The following is a 20,494-nucleotide window of genomic DNA, read 5'->3' on the forward strand; positions in this document are numbered from 1 at the left end:
GCAGCGGAGGAGACCAACAACTCGTGGAAAAGTCTAGAGAAGACAGCAGGCAGAGCACTGTGTGCATTATTAACTACTAGAGGGCAATTCTGCCCTTCAGAGAAACAAGAGGGCAGGTACAGCCGGTGAGTAGGGATGCCTCAGTGCTAAAGGAGCAGGAGACCAGGGCTGGTAGGAGATCTCATGAGAAAATACAGATGGGAACTGTGACCAGAGGAGGGACAAACACAGAGGTGTTTCTTCTTCTCTCTCTCTCTCCTTTTTTTTTTTTTTTCAGTTTTTAGTTTTTACTTACATACCTGCAGCATATGGAAGTTCCTGGAGCTAGGGGTGGAATGGGAGATGCAGCTACAGGCATACACCACCATCACTGTAACACCAGATTCAAGCCACATTCGAGACTTACGCCACAGCTTGCAGAAAGGCCAGATCCTTAATCCACTGAGTGAGGCCAGGAATCGAACCTGAATCCTCACAGACACAATGTCAGGTTCCTAACCCACTGAGCCACAGTGGGAACTCCATCAGAGGCCTTTTAAATAGGGCTGATGAGATAGAAACAGGACTGAGTGGACATCAATCTAGCAGCGGTGTGCAGAACACTGAGAGGGCTAGGAAACAGCAGGCAGGGACACCCGCTCAGACATCTGTGGTGAAAGTGACTGTGAAAAGAGGCCCATTGGAGAAGACCCACAGGCCTGCCTGATCCTGGCAAGTGGAGCTGCAGGTGGGACCACAGATGCCTCATTCTCACCATGGGGACAGCCTCCCTTCATCCCCAAAGACACAGAAAAGCAGCTCATTGCCTCCATTGTGAAGCCATGAGACACAGGTCATCAGTGTCTGAGAGCTGATGCCCAGAAGGGTGGGGCCAGGGGGCCGCCAGCCAGGGTGAGAGGGCACACAGGGGCCCAGGGTGCTCAGAAGGGCACTTGGACCAAGTGGCTTCTGCCCAGCTTTATCCACACAAATGAATCAAAACTTCCCAACACCTACAAACTAAAGCATCCAAGTTTAACCAAACCATTTGGCAAACATGCAGAGTTAAACATAATTTTAGGCATCCAAAAGACCTCAAACTTAATTTCTCAAAAGTGATTTCACCAGGAGGGATTGAAACCACTTAAATCTTCTAATAACAGGTATGTTGCCAGCATAACCAGAGCCATGAATTTTGAAATCCATGCACCACTTAAGAAATCAGCGAGACGCCAAAGCAAGTTTGGATTGTCATAATTTTATGTCATCATTACCCCAACATTCTCAGTGTTTGTGACTTCCCCAACACACATACACAATAAGTGTCAATACGTACTGGCTGATAACTATCAAACAGATGTTAAAAAAAAAAATTGTATCCTATAATTTCTCATTTTCAAAAGTCCAATAGAAAACTAGAAAAGAGATTACTTAACCATGCCGTATGATGTCTCACAAGATGAAAGATGACCCCCTGGAATTGCTAAAAATGCATGGACCAAAGAATAAAGCCTCTGGAGGCAATATTGAAGCTATTGAAGTTATTCAAACCAATATTCTTAATGGTTTGAATAACTAAAGTTCATTCCAAGTCACAGGTGGTGTCACAAATGTCTTCGTTTGAGAGCTAAGGGACTTGCCTGATTCTTATGAACAATCTCACTGAGTTTTCTTTTCTCCTTTAATATTCTAACCATTGTGTTAGAAAAAGTTCTCTGCTCCCAATTCAACTGCTTCAAGATGCGGATAAGTCAATCAAAGAGAAAGGTACACCTCTTTTTGGTGGGCACAATTTCATAAAAAGCCAAGTTCTCAGGCAATCATGTTGGGTCCATGCAGTTGCTCTACACTCCAGGCAAGACGGTGCCACTAGACTTCAGAGCGCCAGCCACCCAGTGGCCAAGGGAGCGTGGAATCTACAGACCTTGGAAACCCTGGGTATATCTGTCTTCACTGCCAACTTTTCAGAGTCATTTATCTTTCTGGAGAGATGCATCTTCTGAGATCAAATACCCAAGCTCTAAAAAACCCAATTCTATTGAAATCTGCTTTCCTATAACAAGGCAAGAATACAGGAGAAGCAAGCAAACTTGACCCCTAAATCTCCAACTCTCTAGATACACAATACCAAAAACAAAAGGGGACCTGACATTTGCCAGGCTTTATTCTACATGCTTTCAAAGTATGGCTTCATTTCATCCACACACAACCTTGGAAGGTAAGACCACTGATGCCAGCTTTATAGTTGAGGAGACGGAGGCACAGAGTTAAGCAACATGCCGGCGGTCACACAGCCAACAAGCACCTAAGCCCACTCGGATCCCAGGGAGTAAACCCACAGCTATGAGGTGAGGTCATGTGGGAAGCCCACAGAGATGGCCCACTTTCTGAACTCCAGTCTGTGAACCTCAGGAGAGCCTATCTGCATGTTCATCAGCCAGATCACCCACAACAGGACACAGATTCTCAGAATCCTTCCAATCATAGAACCAGGTAAGGCCTTGGAAATCCTCAATTCTAACCCCCGGGGAAGCTTGAGCGGTGGGCAAGATGGGGGCCATGGGGACTAGAAACCAGGGGCCATAATGTCCAAAATCTCCCTTGAGTGGAAAAACAAATCACAGTCAGAGTGCACCAGTGAAACTGTGCTGGGCGTGTAAAAGAGCAGAGTAGGGTCACACACACAACATGAAAGAGTCTGAACAGAGCTCTGCGACTGAGGGAGGCCAGACAAAAGAGAGTACAGGGTGCAGGGTTCCATGTCTATAAAAATTCCAGGACGTGCTCACTAATCTATAGTGAGAGTCTGTATGGGTGACTGGGAGGCTGCAGGGGGCAGGAAGGGGCCTGTTCCCGTACATCCTGGCAGAAGCCTGGGTCCAGGAGTTACGACCCTGTCCAGCGAAGCTCAAGGCCGGCCTCGGTCACAAAGTCTCTCTACGGCTCTAGTTCTGACAGCTCCGCCCCCACCTGGACCAAACACCTGGTCTTCCTCCTCTCTATCCTCCGTGTTCACTTGTCCTTGTAAAGCGGCAGCCACATCACTGTGGGTGTCCCCTCTGGCCAGGGAGCTCAGACACGCGGGCTGCGCCTGCTCTCTAGGGCATTGCAGACCCAGAACACGTTCCGCAAAGAGCTCTTCCGCTTCAGGATCCTTCGGACCAATCAATGCAGGTCTCGGAGGCGGCAGCTAAAAATAGGTCAAGCCAACAGGAAGATTTCCAGTGCAGCCCTGTTTAACAGCCCCAGGCCACACACGGTCACGTCTTCTGTATTTTCCATATATCATGAGGTTTTGACATCTTTTTTTTTCTTTTTAGGGTTGCACCCGCGGCATACGGAGGTTCCCAAGCTAGGGGTCGAATCAGAGCTACACCTGCCAGCCTACACCACAGTCGCAACAACATGGGAAACATGAGATCTGAGCCACATCTTTTACCTACATCACAGCTCATGGTAACACGGATCCTTAACCCACTGAGCAGCCAGGGATTGAACCCATATCCTCATGGTTACTATTCGGTTCATAACCCACTGTGCCACAAGGGGAACTCCCCATTTTGACATCTTAAAAGAATCTTTCTTGGAGTTCCCATGTGGCACAGTGGAAACAAATCCGACTAGTATCCATAAGGACCCAGGTTTGATCCCTGGCCTCACTCAGTGGGTTAAGGATCCAGCATTGCCATGAGCTTCGGTGTAGATCGCAGACCCGGCTTGCATCATGCATTGCAGTGGCTTGTGGCTGTGGCGCAGGCCAGCAGCTGCAGCTCTGAGTCGACCCCTATCCTGGGAACTTCCATATGCCGTGGGTGCAGCCTTAAAAAGCAAAAAAAAAAAAAAAAGAACCTTTCTTGCTGGGGAGAGACCACCGTTCTGGAATCAGCTGATTCTTAGAGAGAGCAAAGTGTACCATCTGAGCACCTATGACAAGTAAACTAACCAGTGCAGAGCCAGGCCTCCTCCCTCAGGCCCCTGTGCTCCCAGAGGCAACATTCCAGCCTTCCTCACCTCAGGACCAGGTGCCAGGCAACTGCGACCACCTCTACAGAGTGATTCTAACTAGCCTTCCTGAACTGTTTACACTGTCCTGCCTTGCCTCTCTCCTGGAAACCCCAGCATAGGCTCTGGCCTAAACTTCATCTCTCCTGTCCTCTCTGCCTCCTGCCTACCCGGGTGCCTCCCCTTCTCCTCCCCCACCCCAGCTCATCACGTGTTGGGTCGGGGAAGCGGGGAGCTCGTGCCAGCCTCCCAGCAAGTCAGGGGGCTGTGGCAATCAGACTGCTCCTCCTCTCTACTCCAAGGTGGGGGGCATCTCAGTGGGCTCCCCACTTCAGGGCAGCCCCTGAGAGTCAGAGGAGAGGAGGGGAAAGAGAGGCAGGTAACCCCTCACACTCCAGCCTCTTTCGGGGTGCAATGGCCCCCAGACATCCTCCCTGTCAGCATTTTATTAATAATAAGACAAGAACAGGAGTTCTCATCATGGCTCAGCGGGTTAAGAGCCAGACTATAGTCTCCATGAGGATGCGGGTTGGATCTCTGGCCCCGCTCAGTGGGTTAAGGATCCGGTGTTACCGTGAGCTGTCGTGTAGCTCTCAGATGCAGCTTGGACCTGGGGTTGCTGTGGCTGTGGTGTAGACCATCAGCTGCAGTTCCAATTCAACCCCTAGCCTAGCAACTTCTATGCTGCAGGTGCAATACTAAAAAGCAAAATGAAAATAAAAAATTTTTTAAAATTAAAAATAAGACAACAAAAAATACCAATGCAAAAAATAAAAATAAAAAAATAAAAATAAGGAGTTCCCGTCGTGGCGCAGAGGTTAACGAATCCGCCTAGGAACCATGGGGTTGCGGGTTCGGTCCCTGCCCTTGCTCAGTGGGTTAACGATCCGGTGTTGCCGTGAGCTGTGGTGTAGGTCGCAGACGCGGCTCGGATCCTACGCGGCTCTGGCGTAGGCTGGCAGCTACAGCTCCGATTTGACCCCTAGCCTGGGAACCTCCATATGCCACAGGAGCGGCTCAAAAAAATACCAAAAAAAAAAAAAAGACAAAAAAAAAAAATAAGATGACAACAACAGATCATCACATAAACTAACTTTAGGAGAGGAGCAGCATGGAATACAGGAAAACCGAGTACAGATTCCTAGAAATAAATACTCCACAGACACAATGGATTGTTTTTCTCAAAAATAGATTTAATAACAAGCAAGAGCTACAAGGTGACAAAAGGACAGCAGATGGGCCCTGTGGGAAAGGACAGGAGGGCCACTGAGATGTGGGGAAGTGTGGGGGGAGGGGGGAGGACGCGGGAGGGAGAAGAGCAGGCAGAGGTCACCACTGCAGGAGGGCACAGGGCCCCCGAGAATTGAAGAATTCCAGACGCGGGAGTCAGCACCCCTCGTGGGCCACAGAGGTGACCAGGGCGCTCCCAGGGCATGGTGGCCCGCTCCGAGGGTCCTCAGAAAGTGCCTTTCAGTGAGAGAGCACATCTGTAAAGCAAGAGAGAAAATGCTGGTTTGATCCGTCCTCATTTATAAACGGTGTTAATGCCACCCTTCCTGTGGGAGGCGAGAGGCATGCTGGTGTTTATTTAGACAAGCTCCATTTCCCTTCTCTGATCATTCAACAGACTCTTCATCCCAGGCGCTTCTATTTGGAGAGAGTTCCCTTCTTAGTCCTCTTGTCTGACCTTCTGTCCTATTTGCCTGTTTCTAGGTAGATGTGAAAACAAAATCCCTCTGATGGCATTTGCGGGGGAGAAAGGACAAGAGGGGATGGGGGGGGGGGCGAGGGAGACATGAGGAAACACTGATAAAACTCTCAAAGCAATGTATTTGGGAGTTCCCGCGTGGCTCAGCAGGTTATAGATCCGGCACTGTCACTGCTGTGGCTTGGATGGCTGCTGTGATGTGGGTTCAATCCCTGGCCTGGGAACTTCCACGTGCTGCAAGTGCAGACAAAACAGAAAACAAAAAAAGAAATATATTTGGGCAGTTGCTGTGGGTGAAGGTAATCCTCGATTTAAGGGGCAGAGAAAGAGGGGACTGGGGGTCTAGGACCAGGAAGGAATGTCTTCAAGCTCCCTACGAACAAGGACCCTAAGGTAGGAGGGGGCTCACACGCGCCCGCGCGCGCGCACGCACACACACACACACACACAGTGTTGAGCCAGCACCCTAGGAGTGAGGGAGCTGGCCTCTGCTGCCCTTCAGCTCCCTGAACACCATCCCCGTGATGGACGCACCGTCCTTCATCCCCTGGGGAAAAATAATCTAAGATAAACGGAATTGAGCTCAGAGAAGTTAGTTAATTCTTCCCAGGATCACATCGTATTAGAAGAGTCAAAATCTGAATTAGATCCACTGGGCTTTTCCAGCCCTAAGTCTTCTTAGAGGCGCTGATGAGGAGGCCCCAGCCACCTTAACTCATGTGATGCACCCAAGGACCCAGGGACCACCCTGCCATCAGCCTCTGTGGGTGAGGAAGGGGGCACCCCCAAGGTCACACAGTAAAAAGGAGCAGGCTCCATCAGGCTGGGACATTCACCCTCAGGTGTGACTCTTTTTTATTTATTTATTTATTTTTTTGCTTTGGCCTTTTAGGGCAGCACCTGTGGCATATAGAAGTTCCCAAGTTAGGGGTCGTGTCGGAGCTACACTGTCAGCCTACACCACAGCCACAGCAACGCCAGATTCAACGCACGTCTGCAACCTATACCATAGCTCACAGCAACCCCGGATTCCTGACCCACTGAGGGAGGCCAGGGATAAAACCTGCATCCTCTTGGATACTAGTCAGGTTCACTTCTGCTGCACCACAACAGGAACTCCCTCAGGTGTGACTCTTGCCCTGTAGCCCCAGCCCACAACCACCAGGGGGCAGCACTTCTGGGTGACACTGGGCTCTGCCCCAGAGCTGTGAGCCTTCCCCTCCTATGAGGACACTCAGCACTCCTGAGCTGCCCCCAAAAGGGCTACTCAGGCACAGCATTAGGACCACAGACACTCCTATGAACATACAAAATGGGTGGTGCCCAGCATTGATGAGCCGGGTCAGGAGAGGGCCTTCAGACACAGCATCCCACTCAGATAACCAGGCACAGGGGAGCAGACATTAGGCCCCTCTTCATTTCACTCCCCTCCCGGGACTCAGGGAGGCCAAGCAGGTCAGCCAAGAGCACGAGGCCAGCACTGGCACTGGGCTGAGCCTGGGCCACCCTCCCTCTCAGGGATCAAGCATGCACTGGGCAGCCAAACCCTGTGGGCATCGGGGACAGACAGCCACCCACACGGGGGAGGACTCAGAGCTGACAAGGGAGACCAAGTGCACGGACTGAGGAAAAGGAGGGACCCATATCCAGGCCTCAGAGAGAGGGAAGACCACGGCCCTTCAAGTTCAGGGTCAGAGTGGGGAAATCCTTTGCCCCTAAGCACAGGCTGACCCCTGGAAGTTTGGGGGTCCTTTCTGCTAAGAAGGGTACCAAGCCCGTTGCAGGAAAGGGGAGGGTGAGCAAAGGCCCAGAAAGGAAGGGAAACGAGGTTGGACCAGGAAGAGCCCAGGAGGCAGTTACAGAGCGCAGAGGAATGGCCCAGAGCAGGACCTTGAATGGGGACCAAGAAAACAGACAGGTAACCCACAAGGACGTGTCATGAACGCTGGGAGCAACCATGGTGTTGAAGAGACATAAGGAAAACCACCACTGGGAAGTAATATGAAGGTTTAGTAACAGAGAGAGAAAGAAGGCTTGTTTCCTTCTTATTCTTCTTTTTTTTTTTTCTTTAAGTGATTTTTATTTTTTCCATTATAGCTGGTTTACAGTGTTTTGTCAATTTTCTACAGTACAGCAAAGTCCCAGGCACACATACATATATACATTCCTTTTCTCACATTACACTAGATCATGCCCCAGCATAAGTGACTAGATATAGTTCCCAGGTTTCCTTCTAATAGCAGTGAGGAGATAGAAAGGGGAATAGTGGGGTGAAGGTGGGGACCCCCATTCACACTGAGGCCAAAACCATGCAAGGCACAGGACAGCGTGTAACATGTGGGTCATGGCGTGCGTGAAGACAAGTATACGGTGTTATCACAGGACACCACAAGAGCTGAATAAATGTCCCCAAATAATTCAGGCATAATAGTATTAAATGTAAATTCCCCCAAAGCAATAAATTAATCTGATTATAATTGTAATTCCAATGAGATTTTTTGTACTAAACAATAAGATGCTAAGATGCAGAAGAAAGTTCAAAACCTGTGAAAAGTTTTTTTAGCTTGAGTCTGGTGCATTAGACCATTCTGCCATCCTGACAGTCTGAAGAATATTTTTAAACAAGGAAGACTAGCAAGGCTCGACACCTCCTCCAAGATCAGAAACATGACTACACCGCCACCAAGACCAGAACCATAGGTTATTGGCACATGGAAGACAAAGCTATCAGTGGGCTAAAATAGTGCACAGAAACAGGGCCAAGCACATAAGGGAATTTAGTAAATGATAAGGTGGAATTTCAATATAATGGGGGAATTCCAGTTTGGGCACCTGAATCTTTTTTTTTTTTTTTTTTTTTTTTTTTGCTTTTTAGGGCTGCACCTGTAGCATATGGAGTTTCCCAGGCTAGGGGTCAAATTGGAGCTACAACCGCTGGCCTAAGCCACCGCCACGTTAGGATCCAAGCCACATCTATGACCTACACCACAGCTCACAGCAATGCCAGATCCCCAACCCACTGAGCAAGGCCAGGGATCAAACCCACATCCTCATGGATACTAGCCTGATTCATTTCTGTTGAGCCATAAGGGAACTCCGGTCACTTGAATCTTAATAGAGGTGAAATAAAAATACAAATGTAGGAGTTCCCTTGTGGCTCAGCAGGTTAAGGATCCAATGTTGTCACTGCAACTCAGATTATTACTGTGGCACAGGTTCAATCCCTGGCCCAGGAAATTCCATATGCCACAGGTGTGGCCCAAAAGAAAAAAAAAAAAGTCCACATGTAAAAAGTAAAGTAAAGTAAAATATTTAAAAATCATTAGTATAATCTCACAAAGAGGAAGATATTCAAAACAGGAAAACTACAAGTCATAAAGGAATCACTGATAGTTGTACCCTAATAAAAAAAAATTATGTTGTAAAATGTTTCCAGCATATATAAAATGTGCAAAAAGCTCCTCAAATTGATAGGAAAATGGGCACCTGGGAGTTCTGTCGTGGCACAGTGGTTAACGAATCTGACTAGGAATTCGATCCCTGCCCTTGCTCAGTGGGTTAAGGATCCGGCATTGAGTGAGCTGTGATGTAGGTTGCAGACATGGCTCAGATCCCGTGTTGTTGTGGCTCTGGCATAGGCTGGCAGCTACAGCTCCAATTAGACCCCAGTCTGGGAACCTCCATATGCCGCAGGAGTGGCTCAAGAAATGGCAAAAAGACAAAAAAAAAAAAAAAAAGAAAGAAAATAGGCAACTGATGTAAAAGTGATTTATTAAAAAGAAAATGAAACCAGCCAGCAAATATAACTTGCAAAGGTGTCACCTTTCTGGCACACAAAAACCTCAAAGGAAAACAACAGCATCTTTGTTTTGGCCATAAAACTGGTAAAATCAACACTGTTAAAACCCAGTTCTATGCATTGGTGAAAGGCTGCATCCATAAATTGCTCAAGATGGTATGAACCCTTTGAAAATACCTAGAGGCAAATGACAACAAAGCAAATTGGATGCAGCAAAAGCAGTTCTAAGAGGGAAGTTTATAGCAATACAAGACTACATCAGAAAACAAACAACCCAACTTTACACCTAAAGCAACAAGAGAGAGGACGGATAAGACCTAAAGTTAACAGAAGGAAAGGAATCATAAAGATCAGAGCAGAAATAAGTGAAATGGAAACAAAGAAAACCATAGAAAAGATCAATGAAACTAAAAGCTAGTTCTTTGAAAAGATCAACAAAATCAATAAACCCTTAGCCAGACTCATCAAGAAAAAAAGAGAGGACTCAAAGCAATAAAATTAGAAATGAAAAAAGGAGAAGTTACAATGGACATCACAGAAATATAAAGGATCATAAGAGACTACTAAAAGCAACTATGTGCCAATAAAATGGACAACCAAGAAGAAATGGACAAATTCTTAGAAAAGTAAAATCTTCCAAGACTAAACCAAGATGAAATAGAAAAGATGAATGGACCAATCACAAGAACTGAAACTAAAACTGTGATTTAAAAACTTCCAACAAACAAAAGTCCAAGACCAGATGGACTTCACATGCAAATTATGTCAAACATTTAGAGAAAAGCTTATACCTATTCTTCTGAAACTATTCCAAAAAACTGCAGAGAAAGGAATACTCCCAAACTCATTCTATGAGGCCACCATCACGCTGATACCAAAACCAGACAAAAACAGACAAAAAAAAGAAAAGAAAGAAAGAAAAAGAAAATTACAGGCCAATATCACTGATGAACATGGATGCAAAAATCTTCAACAAAATACTAGGAAACCAAATCCATCAATACAAGGATTGTACATCATGATCAAGTGGGATTTATCCCAGGGATGCAAGGATTTTTCAGTTTCCAAAAATCAATCAGTTTGATACACCACATTAACAAACTGAAGAATAAAAACCATAAAGTTCTCTCAACAGATGCAGAAAAAGCCTTTGACAAAATTGAACACCCATTTCTGATAAAACCCTCCAGAAAGTGGGCATAGAGGGAACCTACCTCAGCATCATAAAGGTCATATATGACGAACCCACAGCTAACATCATTCTCAACAGTGAAAAGCTGAAAGAATTCCCACTGAGATCAGGAACAAGACAAGGATGTCTACTCTCACCACTACTATTCAACATAGTTTTGGAAGACCTAGCCACAGCAATCAGAGAAGAAAAAGAAATAAAAGGAATCCAAATTGGAAAGGAAGAAGTAAAACTATCACTGTTTGCAGAAGACATGATACTATACCTAGACAATCCTAAAGATGCTACCAGAAAACTGTTAGAGCTCATCAATGAATTTTCAGGTTGCAGGATACAAAATTAATACACAGAAATCAACTGCATTTCTATATACTAACAGCAAAAGATCAGAAAGAAAAATCAGAGAAACAATCCCATTTGCCATCACATCAAAAAGAATAAAATATTTGAGAATAAAACTAGCTAAAGAGACAAAAGACTTGTACTCCGAAAACGATAAGACATTCATGAAAGAAATCAAAGATGTCACAAATAGATGGAAAGACATAAAATGCTCTTGGATTAGAAGAATCAATATTGTCAAAATGACTATATTACCCAAGGCAATCTAGAGATTCAGTGCAACCCCTATCAAAGTACTGAGGACATTTTTCAGAGAACTAGAACAAAATATTTTATAGTTTGTTTGGAGGCCCAAATGATCCAGAGTAGTGAAAGCCATCCTGAGAAAGAAAAATGGAACTGGAGGAATCAGGCTCCCTGACTTCAGACTATACTACAAAGCTACTGTCATCAAAACTGTATGGTACTGGCACCAAAATATAGACTAGTGGAACAGGATAGAAAGCCCAGAATTAAACCCATATACCTACCATCAACTGGTTTATGACACAGGAGGCACGAATATACAATGGAGAAAAGACAGTCCCTTCAATAAGTGTTGCTGGGAAAACTGGACAGCTACACATAAAAGAATGAAATTAGAACACTTCCTAACTTCATACACAAAAATAAACTAAAAATGGACTAAAGATCTAAATATAAGACTGGATAGCAGTTTCCATTGTAGCACAGTGGAAACAAATCCGACAATCCAACTAGGCACCATGAGGTTGTGGGTTCAATTCCTAGCCTCGCTCAGTGCATTAAAGATCTGGCATTGCTGTGAGCTGTGGTGTAGATCACAGACACGGCTAGGATCTGGCGTTGCTGTGGCTCTGGCCTAGGCCAGCAGCTATAGCTCTGCTTAGACCCCTAGCCTGGGAACATCCATATGCCACAGGTGTGGCCCTAAGAAGACAAACAAACAAACAAACAAAACTGGATCATATAAAACTCTTAGAGGAAAACATAGGGCAAACACTCTCTGACATAAACAACAGCAATATCTTCTCAGACCCTCCTCCTAGAATAAGGACAATAAAAACAAAAATAAACAAATGCGACCTAATTTAACTTAAAAGTTTCTGCACAGCAAAGGAAATCCTAAACAAACTGAAAAGACAGCCCACAGAATGGGAGAAAATATTTGCTAATGAAGCAACTGACAAGAGATTAATCTCCAAAATTTATAAACACCTCCTGCAGCTCAATATCCAAAAAACCATCGAAAAATGGGCAGAAGATCTAAACAGAAAATTTTCCAAAGAAGACATACAGATGGCCAAAAAACATATGAAAAGATGTTCAACATCACTAATTATTAGAGAAATGCTAATAAGAACTATTATGAGGTACCAACTTACCCCAGACAGACTGGCCATCTTTAAAAAGTCTACGAGCAATAAATGCTAGAGAGGGTGTGGAGAAAAGGGAACTCTATTACATAGTTAGTGGAAGTGTAAACCAGTGCAGCAACTATGGAAAACAGTATGGAGATTCCTCAAAAAACTAAAAATAGAATTACCATTCGATCCAGCAATCCCACTCCTGGGTATCTACCCAGAGAAAACCATGACTTGAAAAGATACATGTACTTCAATGTTCATTCAAGCACCATATATAATAGCCAAGCCATAAAAGCAACCTAAATGTCCATTGCCAGAGGAGTGAATAAAGAAGATGGGGTACATATATGCAATGGACTATTACTCAGCCATAAAAAGGAGTGAAATAATGTCATTTGCAGCAACACGAATGGACCTAGAAATTATCATGCTAAGTGAAGTCAGTCAGACAGTGAGACACCAATGTCACATGCTGTCACTTACATGTGGAATCTGAAAAAAAGGACACGATGAACTTCTTTGCAGAACAGATACTGACTCACAGACTTTGGAAAACCTAAGGTTTCCAAAAGAGATAAGTTGGGGGCTGAGGAGGATGGGCTGGAGGTTTGGGATGGAAATGCTATAAAACTGGGTTGTGATGATCATTGTACAACAATAAATTTAATAAAATTCATTGAGTTTTTTAAAAAAAAAAAGATGGTATGAACTTGAGAAGTGACTCTGCAGCAGCAACACCTCAAGAAACACTACGGAAATCAGAGTTCCGCACCAAGGAGAGAGGACTCTGACTTCTGTGCCCCAAGGTTTTGTCCAGCAAAACAACAAAAATAAGAATTGACAAAACTGTCATGTAGCATGACTTGCAGCTATTAAATAATAATAATAATAAGGAATTAGACCCAAATCTACTGATCTGTTCATGAAGAAAATGTGGGAAAATGAGTGTGATACCAATCCATTTCTAAGAAAAAGAGGGAGAGTTCCTGTGTGTGTGTTTGTATGTATGTGTGTGGTGTGTGATATACGTATGTATGCAAAAAAATGTGCTCATGTGTTACTTCATCTCAAGCAGGCGTAATTGGAACAGAGAGAAATTTCACCTTTTCTTCCTATACTTCTAAGCTCTTTGACTCATTACGATAAGCATCTATTGTTTTTTAATTAAATTTTTAAAAGAAAAAAATTTAGTAGAACAAGAAATGAGGCCATGTGGTCACAGGCATTAGTAAGTCATTCTTTTTTTACTGCTGCGTGGTATTTAGAGCAGGTACGTACCAGAATGTGTTTGTCTGTTCACTGGCTGATGGATGGTCAGCTTGTTTCTAGCTTGGGTCTATTATGAGTCATAATACTATGAACATTTATCTACTGGGTACATGTGTTTTGCTGGGTTGTATGGTAAATATGTGTTAATTTTATTAACTGCTCAGCTGTTTTCCAAAGTGCTATGCCATTTTCCATCCCTACCAGCAACGACACTCAACAGCATAGGGGACCCTCAAAGCACTGTGGTAGATGAAAGAAAACAGACCCCAAAGACCTCATTTGGTATAAGTCCATTTATGTAACGTTCTAGAAAAGGCAAAATTATAGTGCCAGAAAATACTGTGTCACCTGGAGCAGACCTGGGAACAGCTATTGACCACAAGAAGCATAAGGGAATTTGAAAAGGGAGATAAAAATGTTCTGTATCTTCTTTATGGTGGTAATTAAATGACTGTGTACAACTGCCAACACTCACTCAACTGTACACTTAAAAGAGGTGGATTTTATTTATGTAAATCAGACTTCAACGAAGTGAAGGGAAATTTTATAGTCAAAAAAAATTTTTTATGTGTCTTTTTTGTCTTTTTAAGGCCATACCCGCAGCATATGGAGGTTCCCAGGCTAGGGGTTGAATCGGAGCTGTAGCTGCCGGCCTACACCACAGCCACAACAAGGCCAGATCCGAGCCCCATCTGCGACCTACAACATAGCTCACAGCAATGCCGGATCCTTAACCCACTGAGCAAGGTCAGGGATGGAACCCGAGTCCTCATGGATGCTAGTCGGGTTCATTAATCACTGAGCCATGACAGGAATTCCCCACAGTCAAAAAAATTTTTAAAAAAATACATAAATAGGAGTTCCCATCATGGCGCAGTGGAAACGAATCCGACTAGGAGCCATGACACTGCAGGTTTGATCCTTGGCCTTGCTCAGTGGGTTAAGGACCCGGAGTTGCCGTGAGCTGTGGTGTAGGTCACAGATGCAGCTCAGATCTGGCATTGCTGTGGCTATGGCATAGGCCGGCAGCTCTAGCTCCAACTAGATTCCCTAGCCTGGGAACCTCCATGTACCGTAGGAGTAGCCCTAAAAGCAAACAAAAAAAAAATTTTTTTTTTAATGAAACAAGAAACATAGCCTACACTTTGATCCAGCAAGGTATACATTCAAGAGAAACATATGCACACCTTCCCTGGAAGACACGCACAAGAACAGGCCTAGCAGCTGTGCGGTATCCCTGGGTACCACTCATCAGTAGAAAAGAACAGACAACAGCATGAATGAAGATCAAAGGCAAAATGATGGAGGAAAGGAAAAAGGTAGGTGCAAGGCCACTCTGAACCCTCCCATTTATGAGAAGTTCAAGAATGAGATGGAGGTTTACTGGCTTGCGATGGCACAGGAGGCATTCTGGGGTCTGGACATATTCTAAATATTGATCTGGATGTCAGATATTCTGCACACGCATGTGCAAAATTCCAGCGAGCTCTACACTAAATATTTGTGCGTTCTACCAGAGGTAGGTTATACCTCAACAAAGTCGTTGTGAAATACAAAAACAAGAATGAAAATTCAAACAGGAAAACCAGCCTGCAGAACTGGAATGTATTCTGCTATGTCATGAGGACCCACTGTAGATTTGGAAGCTAGAAAAAAGATGATGAAAGTAATTTTGGAACAGGAATATGATATTTTTAAAGGAAAAACTGGAGGAGGAAGCATTGCCAGGCAATTACTTAGGAATCTATTATGAAAGTGAGACCCTTTCACTTTTAAGAATCCTGGGAAGAACTGAGGTGGGATGGAAGGAAGGTGGGAACCCAAGAGGCATTCTGAAGGAGAGCACACACGATCCGAAGACAATGACTCTGTGCCTGGAGATGGAGCGATGTCATTGCCAAGATAGGAGGATTGTAAAAGTAACAGCAACAGCCACAACTAACATGGAGTATTTGCTAAATATCTGGCCCTGTGCTATGACTTTGAGGGTATTAATATTTTAATATGGTAAGAGGCATGACTACCATTTTACAGGTGAGAACCTAAGACCAGAGAGGCTAAGTGGCCTGCCAAGGTCACACAGCTGAGGTGGCAGTAGGGAGTGGATCTAACTTGCAGCATAAGCCCTGGACTGACAAAAGAAAGAGAGTTGATGAGTTCAGACTGGGACACCTGGCCTAAGAGTCAAAACAAACACCCATCACCTATGAGGGGATCAACCTGAACTCACATGAGAAGAGACTTTAAAATAAAAAAGCAAAACACTATGCAAGTGTAAATGATTTTTCCTGTTCAAGCCACAGCGAGATGCCATGTCACATGCCATGTCACACCTATAAGGATAACCATTATTTAAAACAAAATTAAGCAAAACAGAAAATCGTAAGTGTTGGCAAGGATGTGCAGAAACTGGAAACCTTGTGCATTGCTGGTGGAAAGTTAAATGATGTTGCTGCTATGGGAATTGGTATGACGTTTCCTTAAAAAATTAAACATAGATTGACCACATGACCCAGCAATTCCACTTCTGGGTATATATCTATCCAAAAAGATTATATACATATTATATCTATCTATCTATCTATCTATCTATCTATCTATCTATCTGTCTGTCTGTCTCCAAAGAAGCAGGGACTAAAACAGGTTTGTTCACGCATGTTCATAGCAGCAGTATTCACAACAGCCAAAAGGTGATTGGACACCCAAGTGTCCATTGACCAGACAAATGGTTAAACCAAACAGTGAAATGTTATTCTGTCTTAAAAAAAAAAAAAAAAAAAAAAAAACCTGACACACACCACACCATGAATGGACCTTGAGTACATCATCAGCCAGTGACAGACAAATACTATATGATTCCTCCTATATGAGGTCTCTAGGAAAGTCAATCTCACAGACAGTAAGATGGAGGTTGCCAGGGGTTGAAGGGAACAAGGGACATTGAGTGACTATTTAATGTGGACAGAATTCCAGTTGGGGAAGATGAAAAAGTTCTAGAGATGGATAATGGTGATGGCTTCAAAACCATGCGAACTGTGCAGTTAAAAATGGTCGAAAGAGTAAATTTTATGTTATCTGTGTTTAAGCAAAATAAAAAATCCCTGCCATCAGAGCCAGACATTGAAAGCCATGGGCACAACCATGAGAGCCACTGCAGCAGCCTGGCGCCAAAGTGCAGTGTGTCTCCCACCTGCAAGCTGACCCGCAGGGCCACAGGTGACCAATTGAGATTCATCGACTTTAACCTTGTCCTTCACTCAGTATGATTAACTCTTCAGTATTTCCCGTCAAATGCATCATCATTTTTCAATACATTTTTATGCCCATAGTGATAGAATTCCTGCCTGGGGCTATGAATAATGGGCGCGAAGGCCCTTTCGAACCTAAATGGTAATATGCTTCTCGCGGAACATCCTTCAGCACATCCTGTGCTTTGCAGCTATTAAAAGGCTTTGTGGGCGTCTGGCCACATGTCAGAAAAATGCTGCTTCAGATGTAAACAAACCAATGCTAAGAAATAATAAATAACATCTATTTAGGCACACACACTTCAGAGGAGTGAACTCACTCTACTACAGGCACTAATGTTGAATACAGATAGATGAGAGAGTCACATTCAGATGAAAACAAGCATTCTGTCAAACATACAAAATGTCACCAGCTAACAGTAGGGCTTGAGATGATTCTCGACTCCCCAAGAACCAGAACATCCTTCCTCGCATGTGTCCTGGATTCAAGAAGCCAAGTAGTAGGAGTTCCCATTGTGGCTCATGGGGATAAGAACCTGACTAATATCCATGGGGATGTGGGTTCGATTCCTGGCCTCGCTCAGGGGGTTAAGGATCCTGTCCTACAGTGAGCTGGGGTGTAGCTTGCTGATGCGGCTCCAACCCAGTGTTGCTGTGGCTGTGGTGTAGGCTGGCAGCTGCAGCTCCAATTTGACCCCTCGCCTAGGAACTTCCATAGGCTGCAGGTGAGACCCTAAAAAAAGAAAAGAAAAAAAAGAGAAACCAGGTGGAGACTGTGAGGCAGGCCCCACCCCATCTGCCCCAACGTGAAGTGAGGTCAGTCCTCAGACTCCCAGCAGATGTGAAGGGCTGAGACAATTTCCATTAAGACTAAGTGAATAGATCAGAGAGAGTGACCTGGAGATAATGCACGCACCTAACATAAAATTAAATTAATAATATGAACCTGATGGCTTTAATATCACATTTAAGAAAAAATGAAAGGCACAAAATTTTGCGTAATGCATGATTGCAAAAAACGTGAAAGGGAGCTCCCCTTTTGGTGCAGCAGAAACAAAATCCATGAGGGTTCGACCCCTGGCCTCGCTCAGTGGGCCGGGGACCAGGCATTGCCGTGAGCTGTGGTGTGGGTCGCAGATGAGCTCGGATCCCACGTTGCTGTGGCTGTGGTGTAGGCTGGCAGCTGCAAGTCTGATTCCACCCCTAGCCTGGGAGCTTCCAAAAGCAATGAGCCCTAAACAACAACAACAACAACAAAAAGTGAAAGATTAAGGGAAAACTTCCCCTTCCTTTTTTTGTGCACTTGTCTTTTTGTTTTCTAAAATTTCTCTGATGGGTGCATATGTGTGACTTTTATGATGAGACAGAATTTAGCTTTAAGGTGTGTAGACAAGTGCAGAGCAGCAGTTTTAACCCAGGGGACACTGGGCAGAGTCTGAAGACAGTTTCAGTCATCACAGTCGTGGGGGAGGGGGTGTCTAGTGGGTAGAGCCCAAGGGGGCATCTAAACATCCTGAAAAGCACAGAACAGCCCCCACAACAAAGCATGATCTAGCCCCAAATGTCCACAATGCGAGGCGGAGAAACCCTGACATCGGACAATGCATTGCTTCCCATAGGGGACAATGGCCCCCAGTGCCCGGGCTCCCACTCCCCAGGGCGCCAGCAGAAACAGTTGGAGGGGTTCTCCCAGGAGAAGCCCAAGGATGTGCTATTTTACATGACAGAAAGGCAGACTCGGGGGTGAAAACCTCTGAAGTGGCGACCCCCAGCCTCCGGTTGCATACTTAGGGAGTGCCTGGTGTGCAGGATGCAGGGATGGCCTGACCCCACCTTGCCATCACCTGGCTGTCCTGAAGGTCCCAGTGGGGTCAAAAGAAAGCATGAGTGAGGACAGCCTAAGCCTCTGATGGGCAGGCAGCAGGGAGCGTTTGCTGGTATGTCAGATGCTCCTCGAAGGGCCTGAAAACCAGATCCCCAGGATCTGCTTGCAGGACGCCCTCCCCAGGGAGTGGGGTCCTGGGCTTTGAACAGAGAGGAGGTGGACAAGGGGTCTGGCAACCACCTATGCGAGGCTGGTCCTGCTAGACTCGGGGCCTGAGGAAGTGAGGATTGCTTTGTTGAAACAAGAGAGGTGAAAAAGAGGGACCAGGGCCTCTTAGAGGTGTGGAGGAAATGGCTTGAGGCCGTGGGGAGCCAGGTGCCCCAGCCCTGCAAGAGGACTCTGCTGGTGTAGGTGCTCCAGCCCATGGCCAGGCAGAGTTAGATGTTCCCCAGAGGGACCACTGCAGAGACCCTGGGTCCTGAGCAGGATGCTGCAGAGCAAGGATACCAGCCAGGCAGGGTACCAGCCGGCCCCCCGGGGAAAAGGAGTTCATGCTCTGAAAAGAACACCAGCCACAAGCCATGTCCCCCACAGGAGGCAGGGTCAGACTCACCATTCAACAATATGTCTCCCTCTCTGACAGTTTAGATATTAAAGTGCATTAAACTAAATTACAGGAAATTACAGATTAGCTAATTGAATTTACTTTCCAGTGCTCAAAGGCTTTGCTTCAAAAGGAGTTATAAACTGCTAGTCTGGAAATTATCCAACAAGTCTTCATTTTTCCAGGTTTTAAGTAGCAAATTAAAATGTGAAGAGGAAGGACACCATCCCACATTATATTCAGACAAAGGAAGCCCCGTCTGCTAAAATAAATGATTTCCATTCTGCTCAGCAGAAGTAGCTACACTAATTTTAACAGAAAAGGCCCCACGGGCAAAAAAGGAAGGGAAAAAAATATTTAATATCACATTTTCCACCCAGAGTTTGGCTTATTAGTCACATCTTCTGGGCTACCGCTCTTAGCTATTTGCCAATTCTTTTTCCTTTTTTTCCATTTTTTTCTTTTCTTTTTTTTTTTTTACATACTTTTATTTTAGAAACTTGCTTTTTCTGATGTTTCATTTTTCAGTCATTTTTATGGATTCATGAAAATTTTAAATTTCAACAAACATTGACTGAGCACCTACTATGTGCTAGCCCAGGAGCTCCCCTAGGGCTTTTTAAGGGACAGCCCGTTGCCTTCTTGGGCCATAAGAATGACTCACTGACAGCTCCTCAAGGAAACTCAAAACCGAGTTTCAAGATAACTTGGCTCAATCCCCACTACATTCAGACATCTTAGACTTCTTTCTTTTAAAATAATAAACAATAAATACTGAGAGCTTTTCCTGATGAGGAACATTCACAGTTCCAAGGGAGAAAAGATGAATATATCTTTTATTTACAGTCTGAGCATTATTATGTCAGCAGTGTTTATGAAAACTACACCATCAAAGTTGACCTCATCAATACTGAAACAAAATTGACATCATGTGTCTCCTAATGCCATGCACTGAGAAAGACACAGCAATTTCTATTGCTTACTGCCAGAAATAGATAACCTGAAATGAATCATGGGAAAACAAGAGGAAAATTAAAATTGAGGGAAATTCTACAGAGTAACTGCCAAGCACTCTTAACAAATGTCAATGTCAAGAAAGACAAAGAAAGGTTGGGGAACTGATCCAGATGAAAGTAGTCCA

General features: G+C 44.7%; 1 protein-coding gene and 1 long non-coding RNA gene across 4 annotated transcripts in view; both read right to left on the reverse strand.

Annotated features, from left to right (window-relative positions):
- The window catches only part of SHC3 (SHC adaptor protein 3), a 163,367-nt gene that overhangs the window by 86,529 nt on the left and 56,344 nt on the right, over positions 1 to 20,494 (reverse strand). The window lies entirely within an intron of this gene.
- Positions 5,411 to 20,494, reverse strand: part of LOC110256887 (uncharacterized) — a 29,872-nt gene continuing 14,788 nt past the window's right edge. The window contains exon 3 of the long non-coding RNA XR_014826381.1: positions 5,411 to 5,468. This is a non-coding gene — a long non-coding RNA (uncharacterized LOC110256887). The remainder of the gene's footprint in view (positions 5,469 to 20,494) is intronic.

Source organism: Sus scrofa, chromosome 14 (assembly GCF_054392235.1).
Source record: "Sus scrofa isolate SSC_HxYL_T2T_F1_AM1 chromosome 14, Sscrofa_HxYL_maternal_Yorkshire_Landrace_v2.0, whole genome shotgun sequence".
Taxonomy (NCBI): Eukaryota; Metazoa; Chordata; class Mammalia; order Artiodactyla; family Suidae; genus Sus; species Sus scrofa.